Genomic DNA, 14,265 nt, shown 5'->3' on the forward strand with positions numbered 1-14,265 from the left:
ATAATTTCATGCTAGCGCATGCGACAAAAGCAAGTAAAATTCTAATGGCCTCTATTCTGGCAACAGGTTCAAAGGTTTCAGTAAAGTCTATACCTTCTTGTTGAGAGTACCCTTTTGCAACTAACCTAGACGTCATTCTTCTAGAATTAACTTAACTCTTCTTGCATGGCTTGAACCCAACTTTCGTCTGACAAAGCTTCATCCGTGGTTCTTGGCTTAGCTTGGGATAACAGTGTAATTTATGCTTGTGTTCTGACCAAACTTCTAGTTCTTACTACATCCTTTACTTCTTCAATGATTTGTTCTTGTGGGTGATGGGCTTTCATCTGCCAGTTGCAATGGACTAGTTTTCTTTCTCCTCTTTCATCTTGTTAAGTCCCTATTTCTTCAGACTCAGACTTTTTCGTTTTGTCAATGTTCACCTGCATGTTCTCGAAGAAATTGCCCAACTCTGATATTTCTTTATCAAGCTTATTATCATCAAATTTAACATGAATGGCTTCCTCAATTGTTTTAGTTCTGTTGTTGAATACCCTACAGGCTCTTGACTTTTCAGAATATCCAAGTAGGATACCTTCGTCAGTTTTTGAGTCAAATTTTCCTAAATTGTCTTTGGTATTCAAAATAAAGCATTTGCATCCAAATGGATGAAAATATGATATGTTGGGTGCTCGTCCCTTCCACAATTCATAGGAAGTCTTTTTCAATGAAGGCCTAATATATATTTTGTTTTGAACATAGCAAGAAGTATTAACAACTTCTGCCCATAAATGTTTGGGGGTGGAAAAATCATTTAATAGTGTTCTTGCCATTTCTTGTAAAGAACGATTCTTTCTTTCTACAACCCCATTTTGCTGTGGAGTTCTAGGAGTTGAAAAATTATGTTTTATTCCATTTTCTTCACAAAATTCTTGAAATTGTTCATTTTCAAATTCTCCCCCATGATCACTTCTAATAGAAGAAATTGATATTCCTTTTTCATTTTGAACTCTTTTATAGAATACATGGAATACCTTAAAATACTCATCCTTGTGAGTTATGAACAACACCCATGTCCATCTAGTGTAGTCATTCACAATGACCAATCCATATCTTTTACCACTTACAGATGTTGTCCTAGTGGGGCCGAATAAGTCTATGTGGAGCAGTTCAAGAGGTCTAGAAGTGGAAACATGATTTTTACTTTGAAATGAACTTTTAATTTGTTTCCCCTTTTGACATGCTTCACATACACTGTTCGTTTGATGCACAAGATTTGGTAGAACTCTTACGAGGTTATGCTTTTTCAGCTTTGAGATTAATCTCTGGCTTGCATTGTCGCCACCGGCCCGAAACGGACCTTCGGCATTCGCGAAGGATGGTTGGACTCTTTTATTTGTTTAAAAATATGGATTGCCAGAATGACTTATTCTCAAACTGAGACCTTGTCAAACGAGCAATTTTATTAAAAGGCTCACCAATCCATGTTAATCCCAAGCGGGACCCTCCATGGATTAGCGGTTTTCATAAAAAGGAAGGGTTCATGGAGTCGCCACCAATGTTTTACTCAAAACATTGGAAAAAGAAGTTTAAGGCAATCGATTCAAAAATCGACTTCGGCCATTACAACCAGAGTCGGGTAAGGGAGTCGGTTACGCGTGGGGAAGGTGTTAGCACCCCACAGCACCCCTTACGGGTTCCCTATGACAGATTATTTCTAAAAATAATAGTGCGAAATTACTAAATTACCCCTTATTTATTTATTCTAAACAATTACAACTTAACTATCTACATGATGACAGTTAAATATACACACAGAAAGCAGTAAAAGGAAGGACTTAAGAAGAAACCTTTGAAGCGTGCTTTTATATTCAAGTAAAACTGGGAAGCTTTTTGGCGTTCCCTCGCTCTACAAGCCCGCTCGCTCCCTCCTAGAAAATTTTAACTATGGAAATCCGGAGGATTTCCCTTCGACTCCGTTCGAGACACAAGCAAAAAGCTCAGAACTCGAGAACTTTGTCGGATCAACTCTCCGAGTGATTTCTAGGCAGAGCACTGCTCAAAAAAACCCAGAATACTCAAGAAGAGGGTTAAAACTCAGTGTCAAAGTGTCAAATGACGTCCAAATGACGTCTTATTTATAGGGATGAGGCGCAATACGGCCCCTGGGTCCAATACGGCCCGTATTGAAGTTTTGAACTTCAATACGGCCGTATTGAATTCAGTACGGCCGTATTGAAGTTCAAAGACTTCAATACGGGTGTACTGAGTTCGCTGCGGCCGTATTGTAGTTCGAAATGCTCAATACGGCCGTACTGAACCTCTGGGAGGCCGTATTGAGCTTCATTCCTCCCACTTTTCTTATTTTAGCTATCCTAAGACCTCTAGACCTATAGAGAACCCTCCTTGGGCCTTCTGGAAGTCCTTCTGGCTGATCTTCCTTCAGTCTTCAAGAGTCTTCAAGCTTTATTTCCGACCCGGACAATTTTAGGGGTCTACAGCTGCCCCCCCTTTACTTAGTCAAACGGCCTTTTGGTGTACCGTTTGATAGGTAAAGGAGTTGACCCGATTGTCCGGGGAATAAGCCATCCTTCCGACTTGTAGTGTCTTCCGGTGGAAAATTGTTGAGTAACCTCTCCAGGTTGAGTATTAGTCGTCGCCTCTCCAGGCTCATTTCATACCTCCGTGTTCCTTGACAACCTCGGGGTAGCTGAGTACCGCCTCTCCAGGCTATACCTCCGTGTTCTTTGACAACCTCGGGGTAGTTGCATACCTCCGTGTTCCTTGACAACCTCGGGGTAGCTGAGTACCGCCTCTCCAGGCTAATTGCATACCTCCGTGTTCCTTGACAACCTCGGGGTAGCTGAGTACCGCCTCTCCAGGCTAATTGCATACCTCCGTGTTCCTTGACAACCTCGGGGTAGCTGAGTACCGCCTCTCCAGGCTATACCTCCGTGTTCTTTGACAACCTCGGGGTAGTTGCATACCTCCGTGTTCCTTGACAACCTCGGGGTAGCTGAGTACCGCCTCTCCAGGCTAATTGCATACCTCCGTGTTCCTTGACAACCTCGGGGTAGCTGAGTACCGCCTCTCCAGGCTAATTGCATACCTCCGTGTTCCTTGACAACCTCGGGGTAGCTGAGTACCGCCTCTCCAGGCTAATTGCGTACCTCCGTGTTCCTTGACAACCTCGGGGTAGCTGAGTACCGCCTCTCCAGGCTAATTGCATACCTCCGTGTTCCTTGACAACCTCGGGGTAGCTGAGTACCGCCTCTCCAGGCTAATTGCATACCTCCGTGTTCCTTGACAACCTCGGGGTAGCTGAGTACCGCCTCTCCAGGCTAATTGCGTACCTCCGTGTTCCTTGACAACCTCGGGGTAGCTGAGTACCGCCTCTCCAGGCTAATTGCATACCTCCGTGTTCCTTGACAACCTCGGGGTAGCTGAGATGATTTTGTCTCCACAGTCCACGATGCTGCTTCGACGATTTGATTTTGATTTTGGTGCCGCTGAGGGCTGGATAACGCAGGGATCCGTCTAGGGGATGTGCAGTTACTCATAGGTTCTTGTGTCCCAATTTTGCTTTGCGTAATTGGTGCCCATTGAGGAATTTCTGTTTCCTTGGGGTGTAGACACGAAGATGCTCTTCTTGAATTGAGCGATGCCTTATGATTGGCTGACGTCCTTTGACGTTGGTGGAGTATCCCGGTTATCCTTATTCGGGTGACTCTTTTTTGATTTTCTGATTTTGTTGCCTCTGTGTAGGCTGTTATCCGCTGGGGGATTTTGTCATTTGATTTCTGATTAGCCTCTTCTGTTAGGCAGATCATCTTGATGTTCAAATGGTTGGCCGAACGCCGAATTCCGCTTGGGGAATGATTATTGATCTTTTTGATTTTCGCTTTTTGCGAGAATGCCTCTTTAGTAGGCGACTGGAGATTTGAAGTTCTTATTTTATCCCAGAGTATTATTTAGGAAGCCTCTGCAGGCTTAGCCTCACTCAACGCTTGAGCTGGAGAGCTATCTTCACTGAGGAAGTTTAAGTCCTTTGACTTGGATATTTTGCTTCGATGATCGCGCTTCCATTGGGGATTTTGACGATCTTGCTTTGATAGCTCTCGCTGGGGATTTGTTCCATGAGCTTAAGCTGAGGTTTCTCTGGGGAGTATTATTTCTGCGAGCCTCTCCAGGCTCAGTTATTCTGAGAGAGTATTATTTCGGCAAGCCTCTCCAGGCTCAGTTATTCTAAGAGAGTATTATTTCGGCAAGCCTCTCCAGGCTCGGTTATTCTGTACGATGGGGGAGTATTATTTCGGCAAGCCTCTCCAGGCTCAGTTATTCTGTACAATTTGTTGGGTTTTCTGTGTTTTGCCTTTTTTGTTGATTTTTGGCTTTTTCTGTATTTTTGCCTTTTTTCGTTTGATTTTTGGCTTTTTTTGTATTTTTGCCTTTTTTCGTTGATTTCAGCTTTTTTTTTTTGTTGGAGGGATCTCAAACACACTCACAAATGAAGTATGCAGAGGAATGAAGATGTTGTGATGAATGAGAATGGGCCAATACGGGCCGTATTGAATTCAATACGCCCGTATTGGTGTGGACGTTATGGCCAATGCTGCCGTATTCATTTCGGTACGCCCGTATTGAGTTGAAAATTTGTTCATAACCCTGATTTTAGTACGGGTGTACTGAACATGGTACGGGCGCATTGTTTTTTCTGAAGTTTATTTTATTTTTTTGTTTTTTTGTTTTTTTGTTTTTTTTGTTTTTTTTGTTTGCTTTTTTCAATAAACAGAGAATAAGTGATCTTCCAGTACACCTATCATCTGTATGCATGTATGCGGTATGATGCACCTAATTCTATTTGATTTATTTTTCAAAAGAATTAACCGATGCGTTTCTTTGTTTGGATCTTGCCATTCCTCTAGACGGGCTGTGCGTTGCCGATTTCTGTAACCGAGGAATGATGCGTGTTATATTGAGATGGGCGTCATCAACCCAGTGATCCTCCCCTTCCTTTAGAAGACGTGTCAACCCTCCTATTGACCACTATATCTCCATGTTTCCACTAGATTATCCTAAAATCATTTGGGATAAGAGAGAAAAGAAAGGAAAGATATTTTTGTTCTGAAGTTTGTGTTTTAGAGGGGATTTATTTTTCAAAAATGGTTTTTGTAAGAATGGTTGGCCAAGGTAGGCTTATGTGTTTAGGCTTGTTTGATTAAACACTTATGAAGTTAAGAAAATCTTGTTATTGACATTGTGATTTTGACAACTTAGATAGCTTCCCTTGAACCTTTCTTTTTGAATTCGGTTCATGGTACCATCATGGGTTTCTTTTGCTTTTTTGATTGTCCTTATTTTTGCCTAAAACGCCTTTTTTGTGGCGTCTCAGCGGACCTTTGTTTTTGTTTATTTTTGCAACCCTAATTTTTGCCTAGGTCACCCTTTTGTGGGATTCCTAGCGGGTTCTTTGCTCTTAATTTTGCGCAGTCCCTCTTTTGGGTTTCCTGCCGAGCTTTTTGTTTTTAGGATTTCCTTTTTCATCCATGATGGCATTTGTCGAGGCTAAGGAAAGGTGCTCTAAGTTGTCGCACATTTCCACATAAAAATGATGCGGGTTTATTATTATTAAGACAATTTTAACCTCATTTATGCTTATTCAAACAGGGTTAAATAATGCGGCCTAGAAGTTTATTGTAAGCAAGAAGAGAAGCAGTAAGAAATGATAAAGAATGATTTTATTATAATCATAATGGAAACATGTGCCCTATCGAGGCTCGGGGGTCGGGCTGTCCCCGAGGAGTAATCTCTAATAGTCATCAAGTCTATACATCCCTATCGGAAGGAGAAAAACACTTGATGACGACGACCGGCCTTGATGCTTGTGAACCGGCCTTCCTAAAGATCTGGCTTAAAGAACGTCGAGAAGGATCTTGGTTCCTCTTCGTCCTTTGATCTTTATTAGGGTTGTATCCTAACCCTTGTTTCCCCGGATTATCCTTGATAATGGGTAGCTCGGGAATTCCTTGGGAATCCTTGCCAAGTCCTTGTCCTGGCAAGTATCCATTCTTGGTGAGCATGGAGGCTACCTTCTTCATTTCTCGGGGAAACGTTTCAACATTGGAAATTTCCAATGCTTGGAAGGCGGTTTCTAGAGCTTCCTCCGCTGCATCCACGTAAGGTATGGTGGATGGCTTACTGATGAGTATGTCATCTTCAGCTTGTACAGTCACCAGCTTGTCACCCACTGTGAATTTGACTTTCTGGTGGAGCGTAGAAGGAACAGCTTTCGCATCATGAATCCAAGGTCGGCCGAGGAGACAGCTGTATACGGGAGTAATGTCCATCACTTGAAATTCGACGTTGAAGATGGTGGGTCCAATTTGGATTGGGAGATTGACTTCTCCCACCACTTCTCTTTTAGAACCATCGAAGGCTCGAACGATCATGTTGCTCGGGCGCATTTGGACTCCCTTGATTGCCACTTGATCAAGAGTTCTTTTAGGCATCACATTCAAGGAAGATCCATTATCCACCAAGACTTTTGCGATGTGATATTCCTTGCACTTTACAGAGATGTGCAAGGGCTTGTTGTGATTTGGTCCCTCAGCGGGGATCTCTTCATCGGTGAAAGTGAGGTGATCATTAGCCGTGATGTGACTAACAATCCCCTCAAACTTGTCTTGGGAGATAATGTGCGACACGTATGCCTCGTTCAAGACTTTCAACAGAGCTTGCCGATGCGGTTCGGAGCATAGGATCAACGACGACAGAGTAATCTTTGCTGGTGTCTTATGAAGTTGATCCATGATGGAGTACTCGCTCTGTCGGATATACTTTAGCAGCTCGTCTGTCTCCTCCTCGGATTCTTTATTTTCCTCGGTTTTCTCCTTTTCTTTTCCTTTATTCTTGGGAGCTTTATCATGAAGATCTTCGGGAGTGTAGATCCTGCCACTCCTAGTCATGCCCCCAAGTCCAGCGATGTTAGAGATATCGTTGTCGGCAGAAGAATGGATGTCGTATATCCATGGCACAGCCTTATTCGATTCGTAGGGAAAAGGTCTTGGAGCAGTGATCCTTAATGGTATCGGACCTTTCCCTTTATTCGTCTTGATTACCAACAACGGAGTTGTCGTGTGCTCGCTTGGCGTGGTTGTTGGCTTACGCTTGATAACCAATGGCGTGCGATCCATTCTGAACATACGCATCGCTTAATCCTTTCTTTTTATTACTTATTATTAATGAATTACTAGGAGGGATGTATGAAATGTAAACCTAGATCCCTCCATGATCTTTGATAATGATGCATGATATGAGATGATGGCGATGAATATGCATGCATTGTGTTTATTCAACTAAGCATTATCATGTTTTCGGAATGTTCCTAAGATGATGCATGATATTGCTTGGTTTTGGGTAAATATTTTTCTTTATTATTTTTTTGGGTATATATTTTTATTTTTATTTTTATTTTTTTTAAGAAAGGGATGTTGTATGTTTAAAGAATGCAATGTATGCTCAAACAATGTCACATAAACAATGCACAAACAATTCACTCATCCACGAACAGTCACGAGCGAATCACGAGGTAGGGGTATCCTGCAGAAAAGTGCATATTCAAGGTGGATCTAACTGTTCTCACCGGTCTGAGGCCCCCAAGGTGCCCCCATTATAGGGACCCAATTCCTCTCGTCGTAAGTCGATGGAAAGTTCCAACGCACTGTCGGACTTGAGTTCATGGTTATCACCTTGAGTGATGTTTTCCGACAACGGTCTACGGGCACCTATAGACCCATTCGACAACCGGCCGTACTAACATCCACTCCCTATGGATTACCACTCATGCCCCCGGGTATAGAGGGAACTGTTGTGTGCAAAGGTTCGTGTACAGTTTGTATTTCAAACAATTGCGGAAATTTAAAAATACAACAGTTATTAAAGCCAAAATAGATAAACATGTTATCATACAAGTGAGGGGTAATGAAGTAATTTTAAACTATTATTTTAAAAATAATCCATCACTAAATGGGACTGACTCTCGAGGCTTCCCCAGCGGAGTCGCCATCTGTCGCCACCGGCCCGAAACGGACCTTCGGCATTCGCGAAGGATGGTTGGACTCTTTTATTTGTTTAAAAATATGGATTGCCAGAATGACTTATTCTCAAACTGAGACCTTGTCAAACGAGCAATTTTATTAAAAGGCTCACCAATCCATGTTAATCCCAAGCGGGACCCTCCATGGATTAGCGGTTTTCATAAAAAGGAAGGGTTCATGGAGTCGCCACCAATGTTTTACTCAAAACATTGGAAAAAGAAGTTTAAGGCAATCGATTCAAAAATCGACTTCGGCCATTACAACCAGAGTCGGGTAAGGGAGTCGGTTACGCGTGGGGAAGGTGTTAGCACCCCACAGCGCCCCTTACGGGTTCCCTATGACAGATTATTTCTAAAAATAATAGTGCGAAATTACTAAATTACCCCTTATTTATTTATTCTAAACAATTACAACTTAACTATCTACATGATGACAGTTAAATATACACACAGAAAGCAGTAAAAGGAAGGACTTAAGAAGAAACCTTTGAAGCGTGCTTTTATATTCAAGTAAAACTGGGAAGCTTTTTGGCGTTCCCTCGCTCTACAAGCCCGCTCGCTCCCTCCTAGAAAATTTTAACTATGGAAATCCGGAGGATTTCCCTTCGACTCCGTTCGAGACACAAGCAAAAAGCTCAGAACTCGAGAACTTTGTCGGATCAACTCTCCGAGTGATTTCTAGGCAGAGCACTGCTCAAAAAAACCCAGAATACTCAAGAAGAGGGTTAAAACTCAGTGTCAAAGTGTCAAATGACGTCCAAATGACGTCTTATTTATAGGGATGAGGCGCAATACGGCCCCTGGGTCCAATACGGCCCGTATTGAAGTTTTGAACTTCAATACGGCCGTATTGAATTCAGTACGGCCGTATTGAAGTTCAAAGACTTCAATACGGGTGTACTGAGTTCGCTGCGGCCGTATTGTAGTTCGAAATGCTCAATACGGCCGTACTGAACCTCTGGGAGGCCGTATTGAGCTTCATTCCTCCCACTTTTCTTATTTTAGCTATCCTAAGACCTCTAGACCTATAGAGAACCCTCCTTGGGCCTTCTGGAAGTCCTTCTGGCTGATCTTCCTTCAGTCTTCAAGAGTCTTCAAGCTTTATTTCCGACCCGGACAATTTTAGGGGTCTACATGCATGACCAAGTTTCTTATGTCAGATCCACTAATTTTCATATGAAACTAGACAATCAACATTTTGATTTTCTAGTTCATTAAGCATTATTTTATACAGGTTGTTGCATCTATTAGCTGTAAATAATACGGATGAATCAGGTTGACTAACAGTACATTTATCTTTGTTGAAGGATACCTCATAACCACTATCACACAATTGACTTATGCATAGTAGATTATGCGTTAATCTTTTAACATACAGAACATTATCTATGGAAATAGAGGAGTTGATACCTATTTTACCTATCCCAATGATATGTCCTTTCTGTCCTCCTCCAAATGTGACTTGCCCTTCTTTCTTGGACTTGAGGTCTAGGAACAATTACCTTTCGCTTGTCATGTGTCACAAGAAACCACTGTCCAGGTACCATGATTGGACATTTTTTGTTCTTGTTGAACAGATCTGCAACAGACACTATTTTAGTCTTTGGTACCCAAATGGATTTGGGTCCATGAGTGTTAGCACTGGAGGTTTTGGAATCCCTCTTCTTGTGCATGTGACTGCACTTGGACGTAAAATGTCCATTCTTTCCATACGAAGAAGATACGTATGTTCCTGTTTTAGTTTCTGAATCAGATTCAACATATCCTAGTCCTGATCTATCTTTCCCACTCCTGGAGTGTTTTAAAAGATGCTCAAGATATTTAGTTCCTAGTGTGAATTTTGATAGGTCTGATTTTAATAGATCAATCTCTTTGTTCATCATGATTACTTCTTCTGTAGTTGAAAAACCTTTTTCTGTCTTTTCTAAGAGTTTTGCATTTTCATTTTTCAGTAAACGGTTTTCTTTAAGTAGTTCAAAAATTCTTTTCATTTGATCTTTATATCCAGTAGAGATTTTTGCTAAATCTGATAGACGTTGATTGTATGCATGCTCAAGAATTTTAAAGTCAAATTCAGTTATCTCCTCATTATCAGATTTTGATGATGAGTCTGTGTATGCCATGAGACAGATATTTCTTCATCGTCATCTTTAGATGATGTTGTGTCGAGGTCCTCCTATGTGGCCATCATGGATTTCTTCTTTTTGTAGGAGATCAACTTCTTCTTCTCTGTTTCTTTTTCCTTTTCTTTTTGTTTTCTAAGTTCTAGACATTCTGTTTTGTAATGTCTAGGTTGCTTACACTTATAGCACAATGGCTGTGCCCTTTCTCTGGGAGTTCTATTGTATTTTCTCTATCTTATTGCTCCCTTTTTCATCATTATTGAATGAATCTTCCTTGATAGGAAAGATATTTCATCGTCTGTGTCGCAGGTCCTTTCACTAAAGCTTTCATCAGACATATCATCTGCCTTTAGAGCTTTTGAGGAAGATGGTGTAGATCTTATCTTTTGCACATTTACTACAATAAACTTTTGTTTTCTCCCAGTGTCGTCTTGTTGCAATTCTAACTCGTGAACCTTAAGTAGTCCAATGAGTTCCTCTAGGGAAAGCTTTTCCAGATTCTTAGACGCTCTTAGAGTAGTAACCTGTGGTCTCCATTTCCTGGGTAAATTTCGAAGTAATTTGTAAATATGATCAAAGTTGATGGCATCCTTACTTGCATGAACTTGAGATGATGAGCAAGGAGGAGGACGCCTTCTCCAAGGATCAAGTTCTTCAAAGGTGGACCAAGGTTTTGGGGTGGATGATGATGGAATGGACGAAAATGAAGGTTGGGTAGAAGGTGTTTGAGGAAATGCTTGAGAATGGTACTCTAGGGTTGGCTCACTTCATGATGATGAAGGCCACTTCTAGGGTTGTTTCTCTCAAGGTGGAGATGGTAGGGTTTGGCCGAAAATAGCCAAGGGTGACTAAGGAAAGATATAAAGGCACTAAAGGCTCTCTTTATATTCAATATCCAAAGTATTTACAAGGTGTGGGGTGTTGGGTATTTATAGGAGGGGAGGCATCTAGGGTTGCATTTGGAGTAGGCAAATGCATTCCAAATGAAATGCAAATGAACCCTAGATGCAACTTGGTGGCCAAGGATGGAATCTTTGGGTTTAGATTGGCTATATCTAGGTGCATGATAAGACCATGCAACCTTTGCCCTCCACTTGGGCCTAAGCCTTTCTAACACCAAAAATAGATCCAATGAACACCAAAAAATGTGTTACCCTTCTAGTTAACACCCTAGCCCAAAATTAAAAACCCTAATCATCTAGAGCACCCCATAATACAAGGGTAAAAAGGGAAATACAAGGGAAAATAAATTCTAAGTCCTAAACACCCCAAAATACAAGGGTAAAATTGGAAATACAAGTAAAATAAATTCTATGATTAAAAAGAACTTAGGAGCTAAGGTCCAAAAGTGGTCTCACTAACCCATTCCTCTTGCCTCCTTTAATATATCACCTCTTGGTCTTCTCGGCCTTAGTGTTATTCCATCAAAAGTTATCGTAAGTTCTACCTAGGAAGGAATGTTCATTAACAATGGTTTGGAATCATCCAAACATAGTTTGTATAGATTCACTTTCTTTTATCTCAAAGAGTTCATACTTACGTGCCAACAAGCTTAGCTTGTTGCGCTTTACCTCTAGGGACCCCTCGTAGGTCAGAGCTAGGGTGTCCCACATCTGTGACCAAGTATATCCATCTACATCTCCATGTTGAGTATCTTCGTCTTCGTCCTCTTGAATGGTCATGCTAGGGTCCTCGTGGGCAGCCGATTGAGGAGGAGCATATGCATCGGGCTCGGCATCCTCCAACATGTCATTATACTCCATATACTACCCCCGGTAAAAGTCCTTATTTACCTCAAACTGAAAATCGGAAGGTAGATTGCAAAAGTGCGAAGCCTAGCGCCCGGTGTGCATGAATCCAGCTTCATGTTCGAGAATGATATTATCCTCACACTCCTTCCTGAAAATGGCCATGGCCGACTCGGCCTCTACTTTAGCTCGTGCCTGTCGATCTAAGACCTCCTTCACCTCCTCCACCCGCATTCTCTCAGCCCCCTTGTAGACCCCTAAAATTGTCCGGGTTGGAAATAAGACTCAAAGACTCTCGACGACCGAAGGAAAGTCAGCCGGAAGGACTCCTGGAAGACCCTAGGATGATTCTTTGTAGGTCTAGAAGTCTTAGAGTAGCTTAGAATAAGGGTGTGTGAGGATTGGAGCTCAATACGCCCTCCTAGAGGTTCAGTACAGGCCGTATTGACTCCTTAGGCCGTACTGCGCCTCAATCCTATAAATAGGACGTCATTGGCTCGTCCTTCCACACATTTGGAGCATTTCTCCACCCTCTTGCTGAGTATTCTTGGGTTTTTGAGCTATTCTCTGCCCTAGAAATCTCTCCGAGAGCTGATCCGACTAAGTTCTTGAGTTCACGAGCCTTTAGCTTGAGACTCGAACAAGTCGAAGGGAAATCTCTTTGATTTCCATAGTTAATATTTATTTTTAGGGAAAGGAGCGAGCGAACGTGTAGTGGGAAGGAGCGCCAAAAAGCCTCCTAACTCCTTTTTGAATATATAAAAGCCCGCTTCGAAGGTTTCTTTCCAAATCCTTTCTTTTACCGCTTTCATTTATCGCTTTTTGATTGTTGCATTGCACGTTTAAAACTTTCATCATGTAGATAGTTTACTTATAATCGTTCTAATAAATAGGGGTAGTTTAGTAATTTTACGCTATTATTTATGAAATAATCTGTCATAGGGAACCCGAAAGGGGCGTTGTGGGGTGCTAACACCTTCCCCACACGTAATCGACTCCCTTACCCAAACTCTGGTTGTAATGGCCAAAGTTGATTTGCGAAAATCAATTTCCTTATGTCTTTTTCCAATGTTTTGAGTAAAACATTGGTGGCGACTCCAAGAACCCCTTTTTGCGAAAACCACTAATCCATGGAGGGTCCCGTTTGGGATTAATACGGATTGGTGAGAATTATTTAACAAAATTGTTAGTTCGATGAGGTCTCAGTTTGAGAATAAGTCGTTCTAACAATCCATCATTTTTCAAAACTAAAAAGAGTCCAACCATCGTCGCGAATGCCAATGTCCGTTTCGGCGGGTGGCGACAGATGGCGACTCCACTGGGGAAGCCTCGAGAGTCAGTCCCATTTAGTGATGGATTATTTCTAAAATGATAGTTTAAAATTACTTCATTACCCCTCGCTTGTATGATAATATGTTTTACCTAATTGGCTTTAATAACTGTTGGATGTTTAAATTTTCGCAATTGTTTGAAATATAAACTGCACACGAACCTTTGCACACAACAGTTCCCTCTATACCCAGGGGCATGAGTGGAAAGCCATAGGGAGTGGATGTTAGTACGGCCGGTTGTCGAATGGGTCTATAGGTGCCCGTAGACCGTTGTCGGAAAGCATCACTCAAGGTGAAAACCATGAATTCAAGTCCGACAGTGCGTTGGAGCTTTCCATCGACTTACGACGAGAGGGATTGGGTCCCTATAATGGGGGCACCTTGGGGGCCTTAGACCGGTGAGAACAGTTAGAACCTCCTTGAATATGCACTTGTCTGCAGGATACCCCTACCTCGTGATTCGCTCGTGACTGTTCGTGGATGAGTGAATTGTTTGTGCATTGTTTATGTGACATTGTTTGAGCATACATTGCATTCTTTAAACATACAACATTCCCCTTTTAGAATAAGAATAAATAGGAATAAGAATCTTCCATTACATGGTGTTAACATCTACCTTCATCACATTCATGTACGTAATTTCCCTTTTCACCCAAAAAAATACAAAAAACAAAATACCCAAAAAAAAAGGGTTATTTATCCAAACCAAGCAATATCATGCATCATCTTAGGAGCATCCTGAAAACATGATAATGCTTAGTTGAATAAACACAATGCATGCATATTCAACGCCATCATCTCATATCATGCATTCTTATCGAAGATCATGGAGGGATCTAGGGGAGTGCAAGGGCAGTTGAAGAAAGTGGACTTCTTGTTATACCGTGCCGAGAGGTTGGACCACCTCTGTTCTTTGATGCCACATGAGGCTCGTGTTGAGTTCGAGAAATCATATGGACGAGTCCTCAATTTGATGAAGATATGTGTGG

The sequence above is a fragment of the Cajanus cajan genome, chromosome 2, assembly GCF_000230855.2.
Source record: "Cajanus cajan strain Asha chromosome 2, NIPB_CcT2T_4, whole genome shotgun sequence".
Classification (NCBI taxonomy): domain Eukaryota; kingdom Viridiplantae; phylum Streptophyta; class Magnoliopsida; order Fabales; family Fabaceae; genus Cajanus; species Cajanus cajan.